Source organism: Eumetopias jubatus, unplaced genomic scaffold (assembly GCF_037043125.1).
Source record: "Eumetopias jubatus isolate StellerSeaLion01/CBP00866 unplaced genomic scaffold, mEumJub1_p1.0 scaffold_3, whole genome shotgun sequence".
In the NCBI taxonomy this organism is placed as follows: Eukaryota; Metazoa; Chordata; class Mammalia; order Carnivora; family Otariidae; genus Eumetopias; species Eumetopias jubatus.
In genome coordinates, this window is record NW_028274809.1 from 189511518 (window position 1) to 189527076 (window position 15559).

General features: G+C 41.1%; 1 protein-coding gene across 1 annotated transcript in view; it reads right to left on the minus strand.

Moving 5' to 3' along the window:
- NALF1 (NALCN channel auxiliary factor 1) overlaps positions 1-15559 on the minus strand; it is a 607449-nt gene that overhangs the window by 139566 nt on the left and 452324 nt on the right. The window lies entirely within an intron of this gene.

Here is a 15559-nt window from a genome sequence, read left to right on the forward strand (position 1 = left end):
AAGTCTTAGAGATGTCATCATGTAAACACAGTATGTGTTTGCTAAATAGAATATAAATGGTGTCCAGTAGATATGTATGCAGATACAGCTGAAATGGAAGTAAACAGGGCTATTCCTGTTTTTGCAGTCATCTTTAAATGCTTGGGAACAAGCCATACAGAAAGGAAATTGACAAAAGATCGGTATATTAGGGCATACTTAAAATGTCTGATGTTGATGGTTTTTCTCCAAAATTATTAGTCTTAAGGAACAATCTCTGATTTTTGCACTGTCACAGATTCAGAATTCTGACAAAATTTGAGAAACAATGCAGCCAACTTTGTATTGTAGATTATGTAATGTGGGACAACTGCCTATTTTTCCCTTCTAGGAATTTGGGGAGGAGGCTCACAACTTTGCTAATGAGGTCTTTCAAACTACACTTATGTTCAGGAGTCAGGATTAGGTTAATTGTCTTAAATCCTTTCCAATTAGAGGCCCACAAGTGTTTTTTAATCAGAAAAGAAAATAAAAGGTGAATACAATCCAGCTTGGATGCCACCCATCTTTACACTAATGAAGCCATCAAGTATAACTTTTCATATATATATATATATATATATTTTATGGAGGACGGGCTGTAGAAGCCATAATGAGGTCTTGGAAGTGGGTACATTTTTTCTTTGGTTTTACCAGCTTTCTCTCCAAGGAGCCTCTACTGATGGCTGGGCAGTGGCACTGCTCCCAGACGTGGGGGTTGCTTACTGCCTTGACTTCTGGGTTCAGCCTTTTTCACTTACCTGTGGAGTCACCGCATCACTCTATTCTTGACATCAGGGATGCCTGCTCGTCCAGGGGACTACCAACCATCTGATACCCTTTCCTTAGTATACTTCTTTCTACCTGTTAAATCGAGCATTCTTTGGCACATGGAATTTCAAGTGGACATGTCTAAATTCTATGCCTTCCTAGAAAAGCAAACAATGTCTTGAGTTATGTAACAAGGTGCACAAAGTAGTCTGTGTAATTATTACAAGCTTATGACAGGCTCTACAACACGCTATACTTTAAAATTCCATCATCTTCTCTTTCACGGGCAGACTATCCAGCCAAGTCAACTAATGACGAGCGTGAAATGCCCGACCTCAAGTCCATGGGCCTGTCCTCATTTTTGGGTTCTTGTTTAATAATACAGAGTGCAAATAGAAAAGTCTGTGTTTGCGTGAAATGAAAAGAAAAAGACTTCCTAATTACTAACCATACCTCTAGAAGTGGCTGCAAATATTGTACTTATGCTAATAACAATGTATAAACGTAAACTTCAGCAATGTCCGCTGAGCATGTTACAGTGATGAGAGCTAATTGTTGGTTGTCCATGAAATGTTCCAAGCTTTTAAGATGCAACGGCCTTATGACGCAAATGCTGTTAGCAAGAACACTCCCCACACCAGCAGTTACTGTGCACCAGGATGGATGTGGTCTGGTTTGTCCTACGTCCCAGCAGAAGAAAAGCCTGACCATCCCTTTTGATTCTAAGTAAGACATGTCCAACACCACTGACATTCTTCCCCAAGACACCCATTTCAGAATATTCCGGTTATTCCATTCGCTGCATTTAAATATCTGGAAACATTTTTCAATTGTCTTAATGCTGTGTGGAACTAGCTTCGAATGTTATTTATTTTATTTCACTTCTGTAGAAAACAAAAGAGCTTCTCAATATTTGATTGGTTGACTGATTTGCCCTGGGCATTTTCAAAGGAAAATTAAGAGTAATATCACTTGTGCACTTTATTGGATCAAATAATTTAAAATAATTCATATAAGTTATGAATTATCAGACTTAAAAAAACATTTAATTGGCATTAAAAAGGAAAGTTCATTCAGAAGTAACTTTAACACTTCAACAGATATCGATAAATGTCTCAAATCAACTGGGTAAATTTAAAATGCGTATAATAAACATCCTTTACTTAATCATTAATGAAGAATGTTCACTGACTTCATTTGGTGACAAGTCATTTATTTTCAGAAGAAGCCAACATTTAATATTTTAATGATATTAAAATATTTGCAATCTGTGTAGGATGATATTTTTAGGTCAGAAAAATATAAGGATAAAAATTAATGAAATCTGATACAATGCATTCTTCATATGTTGCTCATTTTCGTTTTGCTCTTCTTAAATACCCATTCTGTTTCAGATGCTAACTTCCTTTGTAAGGAGTAGAAAGCAAAGATGTCCAGACGGGGACCCCACCTTTGCAGATGTAAGTATGGCGACACTGAAAACAGGGAGACTGTTTTAGATGATCAGATTGGTCCCAATCTAATCACATTCATCCTTACAAGCAAAGAACTTTTTTTTCCCCCACTGGAAACAGAAGAATGCAGCAGAAGGTAAAGTCAGAGGGACCTGAGGTGTGAGCATAACTGGGGTGCTGATTCTGGTTCTGAGACGTAGGGCCCACATGTAAGGATTGGAGAGAATCTTCTAGGAACTACGGGCAGCCCCCCAGCTGACAGCCAGAAAGGAAATGGGGACCTTTGTCCTACAACACCGAGGACCTGGATTCTGCTATGCCCTGAGCGTGCCTGGTGGGGAATCTGTCCCAGAGCTGGTAAGAGCCAGTACAAACCCGCATTTCAGCCTATGATTTCCCACAGCTGAGCCAATGAGGAATTCTGACCCGCAGAACCATGTGATAAGATATTGGTGTTCTTTTCTTTTCTTTTTGCAATATATTTGTATTCTTTTAAGTTGTAAACATTATGGTGATTTGTTATGGCTGTAATAAACTATCCCGATGTTGGCATGCTCACATGTGCCAGTAACTGTGTGAGACATACTGGTGAGGGTTGGTTTATAATCAAGGATCACCTGTTAATTTATCTGTCAACTTGATGGGTATTCATAGTTATACTTTACTTTGAACAAGAAAGACAAGCGACAGTATCTATTGAGCATCTAATATGTGTCAGGCATCATCCTAAATGCGGAACATGTGTTGACACTTTCACTTCTCACAACAACCTCAGAGTACGGTCCCGTTTCCAGCTGAGGGAACCAAAGCTCTGAAAATATGAATAGCTTGTTTAAATTCACACAGAAATTAGAGCCAGGATCCCCTTGATATCAAAGCTATAATTCTTAAACTTCACTTAAAAGAAATGTTTAGAACTGTGAAAAACGTGAACAGCATTTTTATTTTATTCACTTGCCGAGCTAGCTACTTGCACTCTACCTTCTCCGGAGGCAGGAATGAATGGATGGTGTCGCTGGCTGGCAGGGGCTTGGGCAGCACCAGGGGGAGAGCCATAGACGGCCCTGCCTGATGTGAGGGAGGTGTCATGGGGGGTCCGTGGACTCTGAGGGAGGAAGGAGTGAAGGGCAGGAAGAGGGGGCAAGACAAAACTAAGAAATCTGGGAGCCTCTTGGGGGGTGAGAGTCTATTCCTGGAGATGAGATGGCTCAGAGAGATTTTGGAGACTGAGAATTTGACCTCCACTCCCCCCAGCCCCCGGGGGACCCTTCCTGATGCCCTTGGCTCCTCAGTAAAGTCTCCTGTGTTGAGAAGTGTCTGCGAGAGTCATCAATGAGTTTTGGCTCCGCATCTGCAATGACATGGGATACAACAGCAATTCTGCTGGAGAGGAAGATTCCAGAAAGAGAAGATAGAACACAATCGCCCACCGCAGCTAAGAGCGCCAATCCCGGGATTTCACAGACGGTTGAGAGGAGGAAGGGTTTCAGAAGGCCATGGGATTGGGAACTGCAAACCCATCTTCTGGGCAGGGAGGCCCCAGCAGGCGTCTGGGCAAAGCCGGCATCTGTCCTCAGTTTTCTGTGCCTGTGGTTAGGCAAGGTGTCACTGCCTTTCTGGGGACAGCACTTTTCAGCGAGCTAACGGGTGTCCCAGAAAACAGTGCCTGCATAACTAGGTTTGTAAACTCAAATGTACCGGTATGTCATCTCAGGGAACAACAAGTAATTGGGCATAGAAAGTCAGTTTTTGAAGCAGAAGGGAAAAAATAAAAGAACCGGGAGGTGGGGGGAAACTAAGTTACAAGGTGTTCCAAGCAAGGCTATGTATGGGAATCAGTCTCGAATTTCAGTTTGAGAACTACTGGTCTTGGCAAACTTTCATTCTGGCAAAACGATGACAGGTTCTAGAATACACTTATTTTACATTTTTCTAAAGAAGACTCCTGTGCAGAAAAAAATGCCGAGTATAAATTGAGAAAATAAAAGATGAAAAATTTTGCTATTGTAGCCTATCTGTTTCTCAACAAGGTGCGTGGTTGCCTTTAATCATCACGATTCCTGGCATCTAACAATTTCAATGAAAATCTAGGGTTGGTGGCGACATACCTTCCATCTACATAAAGGCTCTCTCTACTGTGACAAATTACTGTCCCTCTGAGAGCCTGTTCCATGGGGTCCTGGGAGCCTACTGCTTCAACAAACACAGACGCAGATGCAATGCTCCTACGCAGGCCTAGTCAGCAGAGATTAAAACCTCAGAGACATCACAGATTTTCTGTGAGCTGTACAGATGTGACCACTGATCAGAAAGGAGCCATACTATACTACTGGTTCATATCTACAATTTACAGATTTTATTTATTTATTTGAGAGAGAGAATGTGAGAGAGAGCGAGAGAGCACGAGCAGTGGGGAGGGGGAGGGGCAGAGGGAGGAGCAGACTCCCCACTGAGCAGGGAGCCTGATGCGGGACTCGATCCCAGGACCCTGAGATCATGACCTGAGCCGAAGACAGATGCTTAACCCACGGAGCCACCCAGGTGGCCCTCATGTCTACAGTTTAGTTCTCAAAGACAATCTGTGTTAGATATTTTAGGCAGGGGGAGTTTAATGCAAATAGAGACTCCACTACACCACAGGGATGCTCAGTTAATTAAGTTTTCAAAAATGTCGGGGGTCTACAACGAAATAGGAACTTAGGTCTCTAGAGAGCTCGGGACCGAGGTGGTTTCCTAAAACTCAGATTCTTTCAGATTGCTGTATGTCTACCAAGGAATCTTAAATGGCTTGGAGAGAAGAATTACATTTTGGGTAGTCTTAATCAATCCAAAATTAACCCGATCTTTTTGCCCTATTCTTCTAGAATGTGTCTGTTCTGTTGCTGACTTCTCTACTCATCCCCTACCTTCACCGGTTGCCTAGCACTCATGCTCAGGAGAGGCAACACAAATGCACAGATCAGGCAGTTTACTGCACCAGGCAAAGCTTTAGGATGAAATGACTTCGGGTAATAACTGGCACCTGTGCTTTTTAAAAGTTCACGATCAAACAAGAAATGGAAGTACATAAAGCTCTCCCTAAAATAAAATTTATCTTGTTAGAGAGGACCTAACTCTTGTTACAATTAATTAACTCTTGTTAAAGTCGTCTTGTTAGCCACGCTGGACAGGGATATGTTCTGTGGTCAAATTCAGCAAGGGCCAAAACAAATTTCAATCAGATTGTCAAACTCATTAGGAGACACGTTAGTTCGCCTTTTGAACAACAATTTGAAAAACAGAGACCAACCACACAAAATTCACTGATTCTGCTTCTACTCAGGCCTTTTCTGTGTGACAATCCCGCTGTTCAGACACATTTTTGGTGACCACCATAGTGTCCTACTCATGCACATGCGCTGAGAGGCAGGAAGATGAATCAAACATAAAGTGGCCCGAAATCTAATAAAGGAGAAAGGAGATGTACATGAATACATATAATGCAAAACAGAAAGCAGACCGATGTTGTGCAACATTATGGCAGATCTTCAGAGAGAGACGGCTTCCGAGATACGTCACAAAGGAAGTAGCTTTGACGTGTGTGAACACAGAGACAGGGCAGGGGGCATGGCCTGTGGACGATCCTTTTATTTTCTCCATGGTACGCATTCCCTCCTCCAAAAAAATGTTGCCACCCAAGTGCTGAGACATAATCAGGAGATAATAATGGGAAATGGTTCCACATTTTCTTGCAGAGAGCAATGCAGTAACATGGGCATGGATCAGAGAGTTTAGTCTAATGGATCATTTCTTGAAGAGTTTTCGAATAAACTCAGCATAGCTCACTGCTATTCAGGAGTAACTCTGTGAGCTTTCTCCTGAAAGCTTTCTGTGGCTTTTTATTTGCATGGACAGTATTAAGGTTAGTCAGATAATCGTCTCAGCAGACCATCTGGGCTATGCCCTTATTGGGGTTGTAATAAATAAATAAAAAAGGAATTATATATATATATATAGTGAATATACGTACACACATGAATATACATTTGTGTAACTATACATGTACATATGTGTGTGTATACACATGCACATATGTGTTTCTCTGTGTTTCTATATGTATACATACACACTCATGTGTGTTTTTCTACCTATTTATCTACCTAATACATATTGTATTATATAATTCAAATTTATTACTGACTTATGCAATTATTATTAATTTAGTATCATTACTATAATTTCTTTCCTTCCTTCATCATTTGCTTGCTGTGTTACCTTCTGAAAATGACCTCTTTTGGGCCTCAGTTTTCCCACCTGCCACAGACAGTGACTGATGGTAATTACCACACAAAGTATGTAAGCTTCAGTGAGGTAGAGATGAGAATTGCTCTGCAGTGCATGGCACTTGGTAAATGCTGGGAAACAGACTCCCCATCTATGTTGAACCCCCATTACTGTATGCGCAGTCATGCCAACCACACTCTAAGAGATATGGAAAGCTCATTAAACTATTGGAACACTAGGCCTACTAGACTCCCAGAAGCATGTCTTTCTAAAATATCCAAAGAAACACATTGTTGCAAATTAAAAAAACAATATCTTCTGTGATCGCCTGGAGAATAAACCATATGTGTGGCCCCTGCATCGTTGAACACACTGTATTATGCAAGCAAATTTAGTCAACATCCCTGAAGTGAGATCTATGTTAATGTACAAGCTGGAAAACCATGACAATATGCATAATTGAAATGTTGATTTTGATGGGTGATGTGTTATGTTTTCTATTCACGTACAGGTTCCTTTGGGACCGGATGAAAGACAAGGTGGCACAGAGAGAATGCTCACCTTTGCAGCTACTTTTTACCAGCATTTCAACCATGAGAGCAAGTTCTTAAGTATCACTTTGTGTTAATTCCTGGTTTTAAAAGCTGCTTAAAGTCCTGGATATTATTGGAGATCCTGAACCACTTCACTGAATTTCCCTTTAATCTTACCTTCGGTACTGTTGCCAGGCTGGTCCAGTAAGTCCCTCAAACAGGCTCTGAACATTCCCTTCACCGGAATTGTGTGCCCAGCTCTCTTATTCTTGTAATGCACTCTTACCTCTTCCCCCAGATCAAAGGATTCCCATTTGTCTCTTCCAGTCTCCTTCCTCTCCCGGGGATTACTCTCTGGACACTGAAACCCATGATGAACATCTCCCACCTTACCATTAGTGTGCTGCCCTGCTGGTTTGCTGGGTGTTGCTCATTGATGTATGTTGTGATTGTCCTGACTCTTCTACTCGACTTCAAAGTATGAGTTAGAGTGGGCTTTGTCTTCCCATCCCTCAGTGTTTAAAATGGAATAAATGGGTGATCTCGTCAGATTCGTAGCTAAAGAGCTGTTGAATAGCTGCTGTGATGTCACTTCATAAAAGACACAAAGAATATGCCTTTACAAGTGGCCAATCTAATCAATATTAAGGAAGTACTGAGTGTCCTATTGATAAAAATTACAAAGTTCTACTTCCTAAAAGGTTTTTTCCCCTTCTTCCCTTCCTGTTTGCTTAATGGCAATCTCTCTCCACTTTAGGAACCAAGTGAAAAATGCTGCCGCCTCTAGAGTGTAACATTTTAATCACTTTCTAAGTGCGGTTGAAATCAAAGCGCCCTAAGAGCTTTGGAGATTCTGTCTTTGTCAGTGTCCCATCAGAAGGGAGGGTGTTGTCTGCGCAAAACCCTGCGACCACGCAGAAAAAACCTATCCGACCACCTTCCACTGTAATTTGTTTGTGTGCACTTTAATGACTAAATTAGTATGCCACATCAGTTCTGCTCCACTGTCATGATAAAACTTGCATTTATATAACCTGTAATCATTTTCACTACGGGCACAAGGGAGAAATTGAGTTTTAAAGTTGACGACCACAAATGTGGTTATGCTATTGCATAGATGTGAGAATTTGCAAATGACTTGTAGCAACATGCAAGAGACAAGTTAAAATTAAATGCATGGCAGTACAAATAATTACTTTGATGATGGCGGCTATGACACTAATAAAGAGAAAATATAAGTAGACTCTTGTAAGCATTCACAAGTCGACAAATTGCACTGGAAATGAAATGAATCAGAGCGAAAGGAAGTTTGTGTAAAGTTGCTAGTTATTTCTGACTCAACAGTTTGTTAGAGCCTAAACTTGATTTAAATTGTAATGAAATCCACTAAACTATGGTTCTCAGATCCCAAAAGAATTCAGGCACCAAATTATCTTTCCTCTTCACTTCCATATCAAAAACCCATCGGATTCCTCAAATCCACTTGGAACTGAACTGCTAATGAGATATCTCACCTTTTCACATCAGGAAAATTGGTGGAGGCTTAGTTGTTCACCAAGGTCAGCCAATCTTTTTTTTTTTAATTATGAAAAATTTTGGACATATAGAAAGAAAAGAGAATAATACATGAACAGTCACATATTATCATTCAGCTTCAACTCGTACCAAATTATACTTGATCTATATCCCCACCCACTTTTTTACACTCTGGGTTCTTTGAATACCAGACATTATATTAATGTGTTTTATTTAAAAAACATTTAAATATACTTTTTAGAACATAACCTCAATACAATTATCATACCTGAAAATTAAAATAATACCTTAATACAGTCAAATTTCTTTTACTTCATGATTTTTAATGGGTCATTCAAATCAGGATGCAACATTTGTAGTTGGTTGATTTTTAAAAGTCTTTTCTAATCTACAGCTACCTCTCCTCCCCCCGTCCCCACTGCTCTCCTCTCCCTTTCTCTTCTCTTCCTCTCTCTCTCTCTCTCTTTTGCATATAATATGCTTGGCTAATAAAAGTTTCTCTTCCTGTAGTTTCCTATAGTCTCAGGTCACAGACTGCTTATCAATGGTGTTGGTAATGTTTTCTCCCAAGCTTCCCGTAAATTGACAGTTAAATCTATAGGCTTGATCAGTTTCAGGTTCTATTCTTTTCAGCCAAGTCTTTCTTACACACGTAGAAATATTTTACTCTGTATATCAGCAACCAAGAACTTGCTGTCCTTACTTGCCAATTTATGGTCCAGCCTTCTTTTCGTGAGTACATACTAAGATAGGTACACAAAAAGTACTTGTTACTTAAACAGCATATCTAAATAGGCTGGAGGAATTCAGGCAGTGTCTTTGAAAGGAAGTGACGTTTGGTGCAAACTTCAAAGCCTGGTGGAGGCTGCTGCAGAAAGGAACACAGGGAACACAGCTGGTTTGGGAAATTTTAAGTCTCAGGTAGTTGGAAATCTGGTTCTGCTGTTCAAGGAGAGTTAGAGACCAGAGATATCTATGCAAAGATGCAGTAATAGACATGAAAGAGACCACTGAAAGAGGAAGCCCGACAGATAAGAAGATATTGCAGAGAGCCTGGATTTCAGAGTTTGGAAGAGGAAGGGGAGTCAAGAGAAAACATAAGGGCTGAGGATGGGAGGCAATGGACAGATCACTGAATGCACCAGAGGAGAATTTTCAAGTCAAAGGATGGTGCAACAGAGGGCACAGTTCTGCACAAAAGATGCAGAAACAAGGTGGAAAGGGAAGGAATTCATATTTGTTGTGGTCTACACACTTTCATTGGGATCTCAGAACAACCAAATAAGATATGTATTGAGATCCTCATTTATAAGTGAGAAAATGAAGTTAAGCAATTAGCAAATGTGGTAACATGACTGGTGGTCATCACTGTGTTTTGCTCCTCTCTGCCTCTGGGCACACTCTCTCATCTCCTAGAAATTAGGCAAGGCCAAATAACTTGCTCTGGGGCAATGAAATGTGAGTGAAAGATAAGCTGTCCCTCTGGCTTGAACCATTTAGAAGTTGGTGCATGATTTTCCCGTCTAAGAAAATCCCAAATCCCTGTTTCGAGATGGCATAGTTATAGCTGGGGCCTGAAAAACAGTGATAAACAGAATTCCCACTGCTGAGCTGCATTCCATGGGTAAAGAAGGGAGAATTAAACTCACATTTTCTTAGGCTGCTGAATTTTGGAGATGTTTGTTAGTAGACCATAATCTATCCTATATTGGTTGATTCAACAAATGGCAAGGCTACCCTGATGGTTCAAGAACCGGGTCAGGTCATGGCTTTGGCTATGATTCGCGTAAAGGGGAAAGAGCAGTCCTGTTGGTTTTCTAGGACTGCTATAACAAAGTATCACCAACTGGGGGGTTTAAAACAACAGATATTTCTTGCCTTATAATTCTGGAGGCTGGAAGCCTAAAATCTGGATGTCGTCTGGGTCATTCCCCCTCTGCAACCTGTAGGGGAGAATCCCTCCTGGCGTCTCCCAGGGGCCAGGGGTCACACTCCTACAGTATGCAGATACCCAGCATGTATAAGGATGGATGTGGTTTTATTGTGAAAGTTATCAGACCAAGTTTGAAAAGGAGCAGAAAAGTCATAGCTGCGAAAAGAAAGAAAGAAAGAAAGGAAAGAAAGAAAGAAAGAAAGAACGAACGAAAGAACAGAAAGAACGAAAGAACGAAAAGAAGAAAGAAAGAAAGAACGAAAGAACGAAAGAACGAAAAGAAGAAAGAAAGAAAGAAAGAAAGAAAGAAAGAAAGAACGAAAGAGAAAGAGAAAGAAAGAAAGAAAGAGAAAAAAAGAAAAGAAAGAAGGAAGGAAGGAAAGAAAGAAAGAAAGAAAGAAAGAAAGAAAGAAAGAAAGAAAGAAAGAAAGAAAGAAGAAAGAAGAAAGAAAGAAAATTCTCCATTGCAAGCAAGGAGTACTCTCCAGGTGTGAAGACAAATGTGAGTTGGGTTTTCTGTTTTCCTCTTGCCAAAGACCCTTAAGTATTCCCCAAAGTTCAAAGTTATTCACTCAAAGCTCTCTTTGCTCTAAGCTTTTCCTCTGGCCCCTGTACAAAGGAACTTTACACCACAAATGTGCATCTCTCAGTTCAATCTTCCTCTGCTTTAGAGGGTTCTCTCTAGAGTTTTTGACCTGAGGAAACATGGCCAAAGTGGAGAAGCAGAAAAGAACAAGGGATGCATGGAAACAATAGTTATGGATTTTTGCTGTTCTGACAATGCTTACTAATGCACTATGCTGCACTCAGGTCGCTGGAAAGTTAGATCTTCTCTTGAGGAGACATTCTGAGTAACAAAGAGAATGAAATCTTGTAGCTTTGCTGGGGGACTGAATCCAACAGTCAACTCGCCATTTAAATCCAAGCAGAGAGATCCTCCTCTAGAAATAGCACGAATTTCAATAGATCTTTCTAGCTACAACCTCACTGGCTTGTCAAATAACCCCCACAACCATGCACTTGCATATACTTGTCCCTATTCCCATCCATTGTTCAGCATGCTATCCCCACACACCATGCACCTGGCTGTTTGGCAAGACTGGAAGTTCAATGACCAACAGTGGGGTCATGAAGGCAACTGTGAGTCTGTTATATTTCTCTGTGTGCTGAATACAACAAAAGAAGTTACATAACCAATACAGAAACCATCCTGAAGCACATGGAGACAGAGAGAGTGATAATCACAATTTATTTTGATAGAAAGAACAAAGTCATTCTTAGCATGTACTATGGCTCAATACCAGGAAGAGAGTTGATGTAGAGCCTCATTCACGGAGAACTTCTCTTGTACTAATGGTTTCTGTGAAATCTGGATTCGTAGCTACAGATGTGGGGGACAGAAAGCGTTCAGTGTGCTATGATTTTAATACCAAAAAAAAAAAAAATCAGGTTATACAAAGAGATGCATTGTTCCTTATGATGAGACATGATTTCAAATATCTAAACTTAAAGGGGGAATTATAATCATTTTGGCTTTTGTTTAAGATTTTATTTATTTATTTGACAGAGAGACGCAGCGAGAGAGGGAACACAAGCAGGGGGAGTGGGAGAGGGAGAAGCAGGCTTCCCGCCGAGCAGGGAGCCCGATGCGGGGCTCGATCCCAGGACCCTGGCATCATGACCGGAGCCGAAGGCAGACGCTTAACTACTGAGCCACCCAGGTGCCCCGCATTTTGGCCTTTTTAACATTCCTCATTCTTTCCCTTTTATTCTGTGTCTGCTACTAAACTCTCTAATGCAAAGCCCACTGTAAGCCCGCAATCAAAAAGAAGGGGGCATATATGGGATGAATAAGCTCATCATGAGGATATCAACAAAAGGTCTCAGGCCAACTTATTTTTGGGGCAAGAGATTCTCATGGTGGCTATTATTTCCCCTTTGTTTTATTCCTTCAATGACCCATTGTCAGTATGGCCACACGCCTTCAACTCTGCCATCTGCATTTTGCTTTGAGAGATTAAACAGTGGGACAGAAAATCCAGAATAACAGTGGCTTAAACAATGTAGAAGTTTATAGGTCTGTCAATTAATTATAAGCCATCATGGCTGGTCTGAGCTTCCCACATCATGAGGGACCCCCACCTCTCTCTCCTTAGTTGATCCATTGGCCTTGATATAGTTTCCATATCCAGGTATCACCTAAAGGTTGGACCATACAGAAAAAGAAGAAATAGACAAAACAGAGGCATCCCTTTACGACGCTTCCTGAATGTTCCATGTCACTCCCATTTTAATCCCACTGGCCCGAACTTCGTTATGTGGGAAATGGAGTCTTTATTCTGAGTGTCCCTGGGCACGGCTAACCTCTGGGGAAGAGAAGAAGGGATGCTGGGGAGAGCTAGTCTTGTACTCAAGGGTGACAATGGGTAGGACAAGAGCGGGTAGCATAAGTTAGGCCAAGGAAAGAAACACTACAATTCAGTTGTATGTGCTTAAATTTGGGATTTAATTTAAAGAAATCACTGAGTGATGAGAACTGAGGGCTAACTACACGGACCGTGTTCATCGTAAATATGCAATTCAGGAATGAATCGCAGTGATAAAAGAGTGAGTGGTAAAGCAAAGCTCATAGAGAGAACCATGGCTCACTCTCTGCCATAACGCAGGCCCCGCGCCTCATCAGCTGGAGTCTCTTCAGTGCGCACAGGGTGCTCAGTCCTGAATGAGCCTGGCCTGAGTATTGTTCCAGAATTCACATTGTCCTGACTTCCTATTTTAGGCCAGGAAGCTAGAGGACAAAGCCTCGCCTTCATTTCCTGTTTGGATGTACTGATCATGTTTCCCAATTGTTTAGCATCTCTCCTGGCTGACAGAAGAAAACCAAACTTGGGCAGAATTCATTGTGAAGGTGGCCTGAATTTTGGTCCACCTGGCAGACACACACAAAGCCTGTGGCTTCGTTAGGACCTTCGTCGGCCCACAGGACAAGCTCTCTAGCAGATTTCCATCACATTACATCAATAGCATGTGCAGAAGCATACCCATGGGGACCCATGTTCTCACATCCGGTTCCACACCCCCTTGTGCAAAATAATAGAAGATTTCATTTTGATATTGATAACTATCCTGAGAGGCAAAGAGGCAAAATATCATTATCCTTTGACAGAGTACTAGGCGAATGTTCAGATGGGCTAAGAAAATTGCTCAAATCAGGATAGGGCTTAAGGAACTCAGCTAGACTACCTCACTCTGACAAAAAAAAAAAAAAAATGCATTTATCTCAGTAATATTTCTTTAAGTGGGATGTCTTTTTGAAGACACTATCTCTGATTTCAGCACAGCCATTATACTGAGCACCCAGGTTTCCTATGGAAAGTGCTAATGATTGAGTATTTTAACCGTATGTATATAAAATATGTGGTTCTGTGTAATTATTTTGAGATAAACAGACCTAAATTGGCTCTTTATGACTCATTATAATTCTTAGAAAAACCCATGAGCTCTTGCATCTAAGCTGCAGAGGGTTATTTTCCTCTATGTAGAGTTGTAACGCAAATACGATGGCTTCACTCCCAACGGAAGTCCAAATAAAGTTCTTCATTATATGGCAAATGATGCCTTTTGTTTTAGTTTCCTATGGCTGCCAAAGCAAGTCACCACGAACTTGGTGGCTTAAAACAACAGAAATGTATTGTCTCATGGTTCTGGAAGACAGAAGTCCAAAACTGCTGGGCTCTCTCCAGAGGCTCTTGGAGAGTTTCTGTTCTTGGCCTTTTCTAGCTTCTGGTGGCTGCAGACAACCCTTGGCATTCCTTGTAGCCCTGTCCTCGGATATCCGCCCCTGTCTCTCGGTGGGCGTCTCCTCTGCGGCTTCTCTTCTGAGTGTCTCCTATGAGGTCACTCGTGAATGGAATTAGGGCTCATCCAGGTAATCTAGCATGATCTCTTCATCTCAAGATCTGTACCTTAATTATATCTATAAAGGTCCTTTTCCCAAAGGTGACAGTAACAGGTTCCAGTGATTAGGGTGTGAATATATCTTTTGGGGGGCGGCGGTTCAGCCCACTACTCCCTTTATGGTGTAGCTTCCTGTGCACATTTTAATCTCATCTCCTGTCACATCCCCCAACATTTTGACCTATTTACTCATCACTATCAAATATGTCAACTCTTCATATAGTTTTGTGCGTTTGTACATTCCATTCCTTCTACGTGAAATTTTGCTCCCTTCTCGCTCTACTTGTGATCTACTCATCATCTGCCGCCAAATTCCCAGTTTTGGCCTCCATGCCCCATTGTCCCAAGGGCAGCTCAGTGCTCTTCCTCTGACCTCCCACAACACCTAACGCACAACCACACTAGACCACTCATGATGCGTTTCTGACACGTTTTCCAACTGTCTTCAACCAGACGTTCCTACACCACAGAATGTCAAGATTCATCTTTGGACATATGTTTCACTATCTGGAATATAATAGTTTTTCCTAGGTGCTCCATAATGTTTTTCAAAACCTTTTTCTCATTACAAGTAAATTTAGATTAGTTAGGTAAGCATAAAAAAAAAAGTGTAACTGCCTGTAACCCTAACATTAAGAGGTAAAAACAGCAAACATTTAATGGATGTATATCTTTCCAATACATATATCTTTTTTTAATAGGTGTATTTATTCATTTTAGAGAGCAAGTGCGTGTGTGAAGGCATGAGTGGGGGGAGGGGCAGAAGGAGAGAATCCCAAGCAGACTCCGTGCTGAGGTGCTGAGCCCAGAACCCACCACAGGGCTCGATCTCAGGACTCTGAGATCATGGCTTGAACTGAAATTAAGAGTCAGATGCTTTAACTGACTGAGCCACCCAGGTGCCCCTATATCTTTTTCATTGTGTGTATACAAATTTGCGTGTACATAAAAAGTCACTGAACATGTTCTGTCCTCCTAAAACAGTATATTTAATAAATATGGGTTGAGTAAATTAACAGATTGCTATATTAAAAATTAAGAACTACCACCTACAGAAAGCTAACATGGTGGGGGAATAAAAGGTTTGGAGAAGT